General features: G+C 41.3%; 1 protein-coding gene across 5 annotated transcripts in view; it reads left to right on the plus strand.

Annotated features, from left to right (window-relative positions):
* Positions 1 to 944: 944 nt before the first annotated feature.
* Positions 945 to 12,500, plus strand: part of fam222ba (family with sequence similarity 222 member Ba) — a 37,882-nt gene continuing 26,326 nt past the window's right edge. Inside the window, exons 1-2 of one of the 5 annotated variants that reach the window (XM_037748109.1) lie at positions 946 to 1,286; positions 5,059 to 5,199. The gene's annotated coding sequence lies outside the window, so the exon portion shown is untranslated. Of the gene's footprint in view, positions 1,287 to 2,637; positions 3,170 to 5,058; positions 5,200 to 12,500 lie in introns of those variants that run through there. The other 4 variants (XM_037748112.1, XM_037748110.1, XM_037748108.1 and 1 more) reach the window with 4 other exon arrangements.

Here is a 12,500-nt window from a genome sequence, read left to right on the forward strand (position 1 = left end):
AAAAATAAAAATAAAAATAAAAATAAAAAAAAAATATGAAATAATAATATAAAAAATAATAATATAAAAATAAAAATAAAAATAAAAGCAATCCAATTAAACTCCCCCCTGACTGTCCCTTTAAACCACTCCGGCTGGTACTGCGCATATAAATAAAATAATATAAAAATAAAATATAAAAATAAAAATAAAAATAAAAATAAAAATATAAATATAAAAATTTAAATCAAAATATAAAAATAATAATATAAAAAAATACTAAAATAAAATAAAAATAAAAATAAAAGCCATCCAATTAAACTTCCCCTGACTGTCCCTTTAAACCACTCCGGCTGGTCCTGCGCATATAAATAAAATAATATAAAATATAAAAATAAAAATAAAAATAAAAATATGAAATAATAATATAAAATAATAATAATATAAAAATAAAAATAAAAATAAAAATAAAAATATGAAATAATAATATAAAATAATAATAATATAAAAATAAAAATAAAAGCCATCCAATTAAACTTCCCCCTGACTGTCCCTTTAAACCACCCTGGCTGGTACTGCGCATATAAATAAAATAATATAAAAATAAAAATAAAAATAAAAATAAAAATAAAAATAAAAATATGAAATAATAATATAAAAAATAATAATATAAAAATAAAAATAAAAATAAAAGCAATCCAATTAAACTCCCCCCTGACTGTCCCTTTAAACCACTCCGGCTGGTACTGCGCATATAAATAAAATAATATAAAAATAAAAATAAAAATAAAAATATAAATATAAAAATTTAAATCAAAATATAAAAATAATAATATAAAAAAATACTAAAATAAAATAAAAATAAAAATAAAAGCCATCCAATTAAACTTCCCCTGACTGTCCCTTTAAACCACTCCGGCTGGTACTGCGCATATAAATAAAATAATATAAAAATAAAATATAAAAATAAAAATAAAAATAAAAATAAAAATAAAAATAAAAATAAAAATAAAAATAAAAAGATGAAATAATAATATAAAAAATAATAATATAAAAATAAAAATAAAAATAAAAGCCATCCAATTAAACGTCCCCCTGCCTGTCCCTTTAAACCACTCCGGCTGGTCCTGCGCAGTCTGGAGCGGTCCCCGGCTTACTGCGCATGCGCCTAGAGTCGCTGCCGCAGACAGCAGCAGCAGTGATTCGGCAGCGCAGCAGCAGCAGCGCAACGGGAGGAAAATCTGTCCGCTTCTAAAACACCATGGCGACGCACTAAAACGATGCCTTCCGCAGAGGTAAAACGGAGAGTAAGTAGTTGTCTCTTGATAAACACGACTGCTTGCCTTGGTGCTGGGTGACATCTTCTCTAAATTGAGGCATAAATATGAGGAAAAGGAGGCAACAATGGGACTGTGTATGGTTCAGACTGGCTGAGCTAGGTCTGTTAGCTATAGCAGGAGATCCTGCAGCCTGGAGCAGCCTGGAGCAGCCTGGGCAGTCAGCTGGCACACTGACTGGCAACATGCACCTTTATAGCTATACTGCACCCCTGTTATAGTCTGCATATCTACTGCAGCTTAAATGTCTATTATGAGCCAAAAATATTTTATTATGGCAAGTGCATTCAATATTTTATTATGGCACATGCATTCTTGTGCAAAGCTGGTGTTAACTGAATGAAACTGGGCTTGTATAGTTGTTAGCTAGTTGTTATTTTCATTATGACAACAACTAGATAGGATTAAGCTCCTTTTTGCATGCCAAAATCATCATTATATCATTATTTTCATTAATAGTTTCGCAGGGAGAGAAATGATGAAGTTCCTCTCTTGGAGGAGCTGTGGATGAAGTGTGGTTATCTCATGCTATTCAAAGTCTAGAGAGGATTAAGCTCCTTTTTGCATGCAAAATCATCATTATATCATCATTTTCATTAATAGTTTTGCTGAGAGAGGAAATTATGAAGTTCCTCTCCTGGAGGAGCTGTGGATGAAAGTGTGGTTGTCTCATGCTATTCAAAGTGTAAGATAAGAGAAGATAAGATATTCCTTTATTTAGTCCCGCAGTGGGGAAATGTGCAGTGTACAGCAGCAAAGGGGATAGTGCAAAAAAAAAACAAGATGCATCAGCTATAACACAGTAAAAAAAGAGCTAAACAAAGTATAACAAAATAGGAACCATTTAAATAGAAGGAAGTATACAAATAGGAGCAGTATATACAGAATTGACAATAAACAGACTATTAACAAAATTGCACAAGTGGAAAATGATATTGCATGGTGTAGCTAGCTGTCACTAAGTTGTCTCCCCACTGCTAGTATCCAGATATACTCATTAGGACATGCATGCATATATATATATATATCCAAATATACATGCATGCATATATATATATCCAAATATACATGCATGCATATATATATATCCAAATATACATGCATATATATATATATATCCAAATATACATGCATGCATATATATATATCCAAATATACATGCATGCATATATATATTGTGATATATATGCATGCATATATATATCCAAATTTAGAGGCGTCTAGATACAGATGTTGCGTGCATGAGCTCCTCGCTCGCAGCGTGTCTGCAAATAGCACATCTTAATATACCGACGGGGGGGGGGAAGTGTTACCACCTGCAAAGGCAAGTGTTAAAGGTGATAACAAAAGGTTGACGTCACCGGGCTCATCCTGATCCTGCTGCACAACCTCGGCCACTGAGGAGGAGGAGGAGGAGGTGATGGAGGAGGAGAGGAGGAGATGAGGAGGAGGAGGAATGGAGGAGGAGGAGGAGGAGAGGGAGGAAGAGGGGGAGGGATGGAGGAGTAGTTTCAAGAGCAGCTTTTTCTTTTTGCCATAACGTCTAATGGTTCGTGTCTGGAAGGAAAAGGTCTATCTCTGATCAAATTTCGGGTAACCTAAGGGCACACTTAACTAATGGGATCCTATCGATGTTTCTCCCCCTTTCCGAGCCTGATCTTTACGCGGCGGAATGTTAATGTTGCCACAGCCTGTCCGTGTTGTCTTTGGCTGCTTTATTGTTTGTAGTCGGGTCTATAATGTCATGGAGCTTGACGGATATGATTAAAAAAAAAAACGCAGTAAAGCAACACTCCTCCTGTGACTGACTGACTGACTGGACTATGGAAGTGACTGGGTTTACTCAGCAGATGGTAAGATGATAAAAAGCTGTTAAAGTGTGAAGAGGTTAACAACTGTTTAGTGCACATTTGCATGAGGATTTTTGAAGTTTAATAAATCTGTCCTGTAAAAAACTAGGACTGTCTATCTATTAAAATATTTAATCGTGATTAAGTGGGCAAATATGTTGCTTTATGCAAATGTATGTATATATTTATTATTGGAAATTAATTAACGACAAAAAACATGACCAGAAACCCTCACAGGTATTAAATTTAGCATAAAAAATATGCTCAAACCATAACATGGCAAACTGCAGCCCAACAGGCAACAACAGCTGTCAGTGTGTCAGTGTGCTGACTTGACTATGACTTGCCCCAAACTGCATGTGATTATCATAAAGTGGGCATGTCTGTAAAGGGAAGACTCGTGGGTACCCATAGAACCCATTTACAGTCACATATCTTGAGGTCAGAGGTCAAGGGACCCCTTCGAAAATGGCCATGTCAGTTTTCCCTCGCCAAAATTTAGCGCAATTTTGGAGCGTAGTAGCTAGTATGACATGGTATTTTTAGGTTTTCTAGTTTCATGTGATGCCAGTATCTTCACTCTAGCTTTAAAACTGAGCCCAGTACAACTTCTGGAAGATCGATTAAAGAAATTAGTGGCGTTAAAATGAATTTGCGTTAACGCGTCATTATCGTGTTAACTTTGACAGCCCTAGTAAAAAAGCCATTATCTTTTCCTCTACCTCAACAAAGGTGAGACTGTGTGGTTAATGACAGCAGGGAGGATGTGCTCACTGATATCCTGTGCTTACTCAAACAAGAGCCTGACATCACTTGCCCAAAAGTGCAGTTTTGCAATGTAGCTTTCTTCCCCCTACATTTTCCAAAGAGCAGATAATTAAATTTCAGACCTTGTTGTCTGGGAAACTCAGGCCCCGAGACTCCCTGCAATTATCGTGTAGTAGAAGGAACCCTTTTTGCATTGGGGTGCTATGTTTCCCAGCACAATGAAGATTAATTAGGTCTTAAAAACAAATGACTGCAAGGCCTCTCCCCATCTGTAACACGCAGTTCGCCTCTAATGACAGCAATGACGGATACCTAGAAGAATGGGAGTCAAATGCTTCAAAGTTACTGAGGTGCAAATGCTTGGCTGTAACAACAGTACATACATAGATTTTACAGTAGTTAACAATGTAGTATTAGAAGTAGAAGTTTGACTCTGTGTGTGCTCTTTTATTCATGTCTAATGTGTGTATTTAGCGCTTACTTCTAACGCCGACAAGATAAGCCTGATCGTCAGGAGCACCTGGTTTCATTTGTCCGTGTCATGCTGGTCAGCATTGTAGAAAATTACAGCGTTCCGCCAAATTGAAAATACCACTTGAATGCATGTGTTAATTAGATCTCGGCATGGCTTTCCAGAGTGTCTCTCCTCCTCTGCCCGTGAGGCATGTGCTGACTCTTTGACCTGTCACCGCAAAAACCCAGAGTCTTTGCTGAGGGGCAAACTGACAGGAAAGCAAGTTGCTTTGGGTTTTTTTCAGCCGACCGCTGACAAATATATTGGGACATATTGATTTACATTGTGGGCAGCAGAGGCGGAGGGTAATTTCCTCTAAAATACTTGCATCTTGGCTGCAGTAGCCTCTCAGTCAGTTGCCTAGACGAGGTTAAACTATTGCAAAAATATAACATTGTAGAGGACATACACACCTACATATTTAAGCTGACCTGGGTGGATGCTTTAAAGTAGTGAGTAGAGTTCAGTGTGAATGTAATTTGCACACCCACACAGTTTTCTAGAGGCTAACCTCACTGGATCAAACTTTCTTCTTGTAAGATATTAGCGAGTGATGATTGGTTTTCATTCGGAGCGCCTTACGCTGACTCCCAGATGTTCTGTGTTGCAGGAGAATCTCCACGTGACATTCAAACGATCTGATTCCCAACATTAGGCCAGTGGTCTCAGACAGCAGTAATAAGAGGAACATCAAAGCTCTGCTTTATTTCATGGAGACTTCAGAGCAAGACTATGAATAACAGATCACAAGGTACAAAGAGCGAACCAGAGAACTTGAGCAGATTTAATGTTTCAGCTGTTGTTGGGATTCACAGGGAGCTCATTAAAATACATTGATTAGTAACGGTCCCGATTCTGTGATTGTTGACTGTGAAATGGGTCGACTAACCAGCATATTTTTCTGAGCTGGAACGAGCCACTTGGCTGATGCTCATTTTGGTTTATTCAAAGCCAGTCATTTGGTGTTGCATTTTAGAGACGGTACTTGAATTGGAAATGTGTAACGGTACGCTCCTCTCAATGCAATACATTTCTTCCTTTCATATTCCAGCGGGGGCCCGTGTGTGTTAAATCTCTTGCAGGTGTTGTCTGTGAATTTTATGTGCATAGCAGATTTTTATTTCCCTCACCCCGGTAGTTTTAGATGAGCGGCATTTGTTGAATATCAACCATTTGCTAAATGAGGCTGACCCGCCGTCCCAGACAGCCGGGCAGAGATTTCCCAGGTACCGATGATCTGCCAGCCGGCTCCACCTTTCAGTCCTCCAGTCACCGGGGCAGCTGTTGGCCCGTACTCAGCCACCCAACACTTGGAGAGACGTTCTGTGAGGTCTTCCCAGCCGTATGAGTCTGTTTCCAGACAGAAGGCAGATGTTTGGTAGCCTTTGTGTGAAAGTCAGGAGAACGGGCGTGAGGGTCAAACGCGGGTCAGACTGGGAGTAAAGAACTGCGGCCACATGATACATCCAGATCAGGTGTTTAGGACTCCATGGGCAACTCCTGGATACCTCTGAGAACAACGGACCGGCCTGCAGGGCTCAGGCTGTGGGTCAGCTGTTAGTTACATGGTACTCAGTTTGGTTCACATGGGTTGAATTATGTTGTGCCAAATGACTCCAGGCGACGGGTCTGATTTGATACACTTTGTGTCTTTGTTTGCTACATTTTTGTGACTCTTTTTTTGCATGGATTTGCATGTTAGCCGGCAGGTCCAATTAGGGCAAAAAGCCCTGCTCTTGCTGGGTGGTTTGCGTAATCAGCAAACCCGAGGCTTTAAGCCAGGGAGTGCTGCAACCTGACGTTACAAACACTAAGACCAAAGGGCTTTCTGGAATTGTTGTGTCTTCAGCTCGAGGGCAATCAGGGGAAGAATCTAAGCCTCCCGGTGACATTCAAGGCAAAAAAAAACAGCAGTCGTAGCAGCAGGAGGAACAAGGCTTGGTTCAGGACAGCATCTGTCTGATCGGGCTCGGCGGAGACACTGGAGACGACAGGGTTGTTTATCCACCTCCATCTCGCAGGAACAGCAGAAGAGCAGGGCAGATACTGCTATCTGTTTATGGCACAAGATAAGGCCGCCTCAGTCGGATCACTGACCCTCCTCTGACACTCCCCACCCCCAATACCAACCGTCTGTAATAAGAGGTTGCCAGGCGAGTCCCATATCACTCTTAAGTAACCCTAATAGATGCCATTAACATGTCCGCGGTTATTGCTGCACTTTTCCAACGTCCATGCCAACTGTACATATCAGGGCATCATTAGCCACCACCAGAGAGGCTCTGAGTCTGACCCAGTCTGCGGGGTCACAAAGAATGCCACAACAAAGCACCAGTAAAGCTGTAGGGGATATCAAGTGGAGGGGATAGAGGGAGAGAGAGCTCAAAGTGTCATAGTTGGCGCAGACATTAGATAAGGCTAAGCTACCAGAGGATTATAGAGGGAGGAGATGTAAAATGCTGTTGGCTAATTGGGCTTTATTTTTAATATTTCAGAGGGTTCATTAGAGACTAAATTGGTGAAGGATTTCAGCTCCGGCTGTAGTCGAAGAGTCTTTTTGGAGCAGGCTTTACAACCTGAGTAGTAGCAGATCATTTTCTGTTAATGCCTTGTCATTGAACACAGGGTAGAGTGTGTTTAGAGGAATGCTACTTTTCATTACAAGCATTTCAGTCATGTTGCATTTCATTCTTGCTTGACTGTGAGTAGTTATCTCACATTCTCTCTTGCACCAAGAATGCACTGAAAGTATTGGAGGTATTTAAAATCCCAGTTTTTTTATTTTCTAAGCCAGTGATTCTCAAAGTGGGGTCCGGGGACCACCAGGGGTCCGTGGCACTCTGTCAGGGGGTCCGTGAAATCATTTGCTACAAATTATAAAATTGTGCTGTATCATTAAAAAGTGCATATCTACAGATGGGGACTATTTGCGCCAATAAAACAAGTGTATTGTGCCCATTACTCCCACCCATGTTAGCTTTGGGCCAATAGAAACTCACTTATGGTGCAACAAACCGAGCTTGGCAAAATATTTTAGTTAAGTGATACTAAGCAAAACTAGCTAAATTGAGAATATGATTGAGATATGTCAACAGCTATCGAGCGACAGCGGCGGGAAACCAAATCCCGTCATGTGTCTTCAGGTTTTGAGATTTATACTTTATTATTAAATACTTATATAATAAAAAAGAAAAAGAAACAAAGCATTCGAATATTGATTTGGAGGTCGATTACCATGGCAATGGTCGAAGCTTCGAAGCATTTGGGTAAACCCTACAAAACACCTAGTATATCAGGGTTAAAATAAGTGAAATGTGTTTCTGTGTATCACTATCAAACAGGTCTGAAGTATTTAGGTTGAAAGGTTTTAGAATACAAATAGTTCCAACGGCATCTAAGAGTATAAATGGTAGTAAGCATTATGCTTAATCGGTGTTACGATTATGAGGGGGTCTTTGGAAAATGTTCTCCCCTTTAAGGGCCCCAAAAAGTTTGAGGACCCCTGTTCTAAGCTGTGTGAAATTGGTAATAAAAACTAGTGTTTTTTGCTCTATGTAACCTTTGACAAGACAGAATAATCTGAAGGATGTATCATAACAGTTATATTCTCCAACATGACAAAGCAGCGAGTGCATCTGAAGCCCTGACAAAGCAGTCGATGGCTCGGAGGCTTGCTTTGTTGAGAGCTTTGCTGGGGACGGCTGAGGCCGAGGCGAGCGGTCAACGCGCTGCACTTTGCCATAACCCTCCTCAGTTTATCCTCGGTTGCACCACTTCTCCAGGCCTCAGTGTGTGGGTGTGTGTTTTTTATTTTTTCCTGTGTGTGCATGCGGTGTACTGAGATCGAGCAGCGCTTAGAATGGGGCCCTTTTATAACCTCTTAACCCTCCGGTCCTGTTTGCAGCCATTGTTGGCCACAGTGAATGGTATCTCCGTGCCTTGAAAAGTAACCAGATGACATTCTTCCTGTTGTTCAAAAGGGCCCAGGGTTGTGTTGTGAAAAGCGGCTGAAAGGATAGGCGAAGACTGTGACCTTCAGAGACTAATCTCTGGCATGTCATTCGGTGCCTGTTTGAAGCGAATGCAGACCTTTCTCCCTGATAGCACATGTTCCAAGCCGAACAAGGCAGAAATTCCTATTAGGTTTTCAACGGTCAAGTCAATTGCAACAAGACAAAAACAGTCAGTTTTTTTTTTTTATCGAACCTCCACTATAAAGGAACCAGAGGGTGTTTTGTAGCGGCTGAACTGAATCGTTATTCCAGACAGGCAGTGTGTCTGACACCTACATTGTCCAAACAGTCTCTCCAGCCTGTGAGTGAGCCCTCTGTACACAGACCTGTGGCATCAGCAGCCCCTCCGTACCGCATGCTGAAATACCGCCGCTGCTGTGAAAGCAGCGGGGATGAAATGCACTTAGTGAGACAGTAAACATCGGTGCGGCTCTCAAACTAGCTTACGTTGTTTATGTCTCCTCCTCCTCCTCTTTGTGTATTTGCTGTCTTCAGCTCGCTGCGTTTCCCGGAATGTGCAGAGATGCAGTTGTCGCTCTGCGGGGGGGGATGTTGGCTGTAATCACAGTTCATAGTTCAACTGTAGTTTGACTCAGCTGAGCAACAATCAGACAGGAGTCACGTTATTCTCCTGAAGACTTCACATTACTGATTGCATTGAGATGATCTTAACAGCATTTTTGCTTTGAAGGTTGTTATTGACACATTAGGAGCATGTCCTTTCTCTCTTTAGCGTTAAACGTTGCTATTTAAACTTTGAACCACAACCGATGCATTCCTGCCAACACTTAAAGATTAACAGCCTTCACAGCATAATACAATGTTGCTACCAGTTGTAGAGTTTTATCTAACATCGTGACTCTCGAAACCCCCTTAACCAGATGCTTTTAATCTACACTGAGAACCGAGTCTTTAACCATTAATGTGTTCAAGGGGATTTGCTTTTCAGCGCGTTAGAATACACTTTACTGGCATTGAGCTGTCTTTGTGCCGTTCTAAATGATCTCTGAGAGCAGGTCTTTGGGTGAGAACAACGTTTTCTCCCTGCGTCCTGTGAATAGCACTCCTGCTTCCTGTGTTCACGCTGTGCCACCTGTATGGGGTTAAGTTTGGGGTCAGACCTGTTGCAGGAGTCTGTTGTCTGGGGCCCCTCTTTTTGTGCTGGGGGGCGACTGACGTGAAAAGGAAAAGCTGTCAGGTTTTTAAGGCCTCTTTTGTCAGGCATCTTTCAGCGATAAATGATTGGCATATCTCCCGCCATTTCCCCCTTTTGTTTGCAGGCAGTTGAGTTCGAGAGCAAATGATGAAACTGACCATTATGTGTGATGTTTTTTTTGCCGCCTGCGTGCGTCAATGTGTGAATGCGCGCACATAAAAAAAGGCGAGGTTGTTTACAAAGGAAGCATTGAATTAGAAAAGGAAAATGTCAACTTTTATCATTCTACTGCACAACCATTTTGCATTAGTCAGAAAACACCCCCTGAAGTAGTGTAACATCCGCAGAATGCGATTGAGATAGAGAGGGAGAAGACGGGGAGGGCGGGGGGGCAGAGGAAGAAGGGTGGGCCACGATTTGAAAGGCATACTTGAAAGTGCTCGTGTGTAAAGAGTCCTGAGGCAGGTCATGTTGCTGTGTGACAGAGAAGCATTCGTCTTGCCGTGTATCTGACGTCCCAGGGTCTCGTTGCGAGGGTTTGCCTGCGCTGCGTGTCGGCTTTCTGTAATTAATAGCCAGTAGCCCCCTTCACCCCCATCAAGGGACCAGGTGCTGCTTAGATCTGCTCTGGCATGGAAAGACAGCAGATACGCTGGTGGTGGGTTTCACTGTTATTAGGATAAAACTCACAGATGTCACCAACATCTCTCTCACTGTATACATCTCAGCTGACTGTGTAAAAAAAAGAAAATCGCAGCTAAAAAAACAAAGAATTTTACTGTGAATTTTAATGGTGCTCTGATGATGGATAGCCTGTTGGTGAAAGATGTGGTTCATTTAGTCCACTTTGTGTCGAGCGCCATTGTCCTCGCGTCCTGTGCTGTTTAGCAGGGCTCGCGGCCCTGACAGATTGCCATCCCGATGGGGAGATTTACCCAGCCAGCACTGCCAATGGCACTGACACCATCATTAGGCTTTGATCAGCTGCAGTCTGCGAGGGGAAGAAGAGAGAGTAATATTCTTGATCTAATTACTAGGAGACATTTCAGGCGGTGTAATGTGTGATTTAACCTCTTGTCAGAGGCTATAAAAGGAAGCTGGGTTAATCTCCCTGGCAACCTCTTTTTCCACACAGGGGAGAGTATCTCTAAATTTCCTTTTTCCCATGAAACTGGTAAAAACCAGCACTCCAGTGCGATATGCTAACATACCACGGCTGACTTTCTACTTGAAATCTCTCAAGGCAAGAGTTCTCTGACCTTTTGAATGTTAGCAACAGCTGGTTTGCAGGAACTCATGTGCATTTGGAGAATTGTAAGTGGAACAAAAAAGCTGTCCTTTTGACTTCTGTGTGCGTCCTCCAAATGGATTGTTTTGCAGCCCCCTTTGTTTCTCTCTCTCTCTCTCTGGTTCTTTCTCTTTTTCTTTCTCTCCCTCGCCATCACCACCCACACACTGCAGCATGATGATGAGTGCAAGAGACTTGATTGAACAAATAGATTGTAAGTGCAATCGCGGGGTTTGGGTTAATCAGTCAAACATAGTTAAACAATTCTTTGGACATGAAGGGATTAGTCTTGCCTGCGTTGAGCTCATCAGAGCCCATTCTCCCCAGCGCCGGCCGGGCTTCTAGGGCCAAGGGCCACGGCCTCTCTGGCTCTATGGAGAACCACACACGCACCCCTCAGCATGCTCCATTGCCTCTGAATGCCCCACCACTCTTCTCTCTCTTTTGTTACAGAGTACAATTGGAATGATGGATTAGCAAATTAAATGCAGACCTTTCTATTCATGGCCACCCTTGCCCAAAGTCTCATTCACTGGATCTATCACAAACCTACTTTAAAATGGTTACCAGGTTCACTGTGTCCTTTTAATTCCTTCAGAAAAGTGTCTTTCGCCCTTAAACGCATTCTCAAAAACCAGCTCCACAACTACTTTCCCAACATAAAGGCTCTCAGACAGTATCTTGTTTTTACAGGATGACTTCCTGTACATGTTCTTGCCCTTTTTATTCCGAGTGCTGATCACACTGATAGGAAGTGGCCCTGCTATGATGATGATGTGTTTGCAAGTTCAGTGCACATCTGCAGCCAGGCCGAACCTGCTCTAAATGACCTGTGTCATTGTCTCCTCCGTGTTCCTGAGAGCAGAGCGCTGACCTGCCAGACCCACTGTCCATTTTAAAAGCCCTTGATCCACTTTGTGGTGCCTTTTACCTTTTCAAATACCATCATATTTTTCCCCTGTTTCAATGTATTATTTTGAAGTGGTGTTCGCTCACTAATATAATTTGGTTTTGTAGTAGCTATTATGCCGTTTACATTTATTTGTTCTATGATTTACTACTTTGTTCAACCACTATTTTAACCACAGACTGTATATAAGAAGTGGACGTCACCCTTCTGTTTTTTTGCAACCAGAAGTGACACGAGAACCGAACGTGGAATAAGACATTTTTAGGCGATCAAAATGTTATAATTGACTTTCATGAACTGAGAACACACTGCGAATGTCACATTCACAGCAGCTCTGCCACACATACTGCTCATATATTGCAACTAGAGCTGAAATCATTAATCGGTTAATCACTTAGTGGATCAACAGAAAAATAACCAGCAACTATTTTAATACCAAATTATTTGTTTGAGTAATTTTTTAAACAAAATGTTTTAAACATAATGCTGCTAAGTCTCTATTGGATTTGGACTGTTGGCCGGCAGCTGTGTTCAATATATCAATATTAAGCATTTAATCTCTAACGTTTATCATTTTAACATTGTGAAATGTTATAATGTCTAGATTAACAATGATAACTTCCTCCATAATGTTTCCCCCCAAAATGAACTCTGTAGGTTCCAGTTATACTTTCTGTTGTGACAT

This window comes from Sebastes umbrosus, chromosome 17, assembly GCF_015220745.1.
Source record: "Sebastes umbrosus isolate fSebUmb1 chromosome 17, fSebUmb1.pri, whole genome shotgun sequence".
In the NCBI taxonomy this organism is placed as follows: domain Eukaryota; kingdom Metazoa; phylum Chordata; class Actinopteri; order Perciformes; family Sebastidae; genus Sebastes; species Sebastes umbrosus.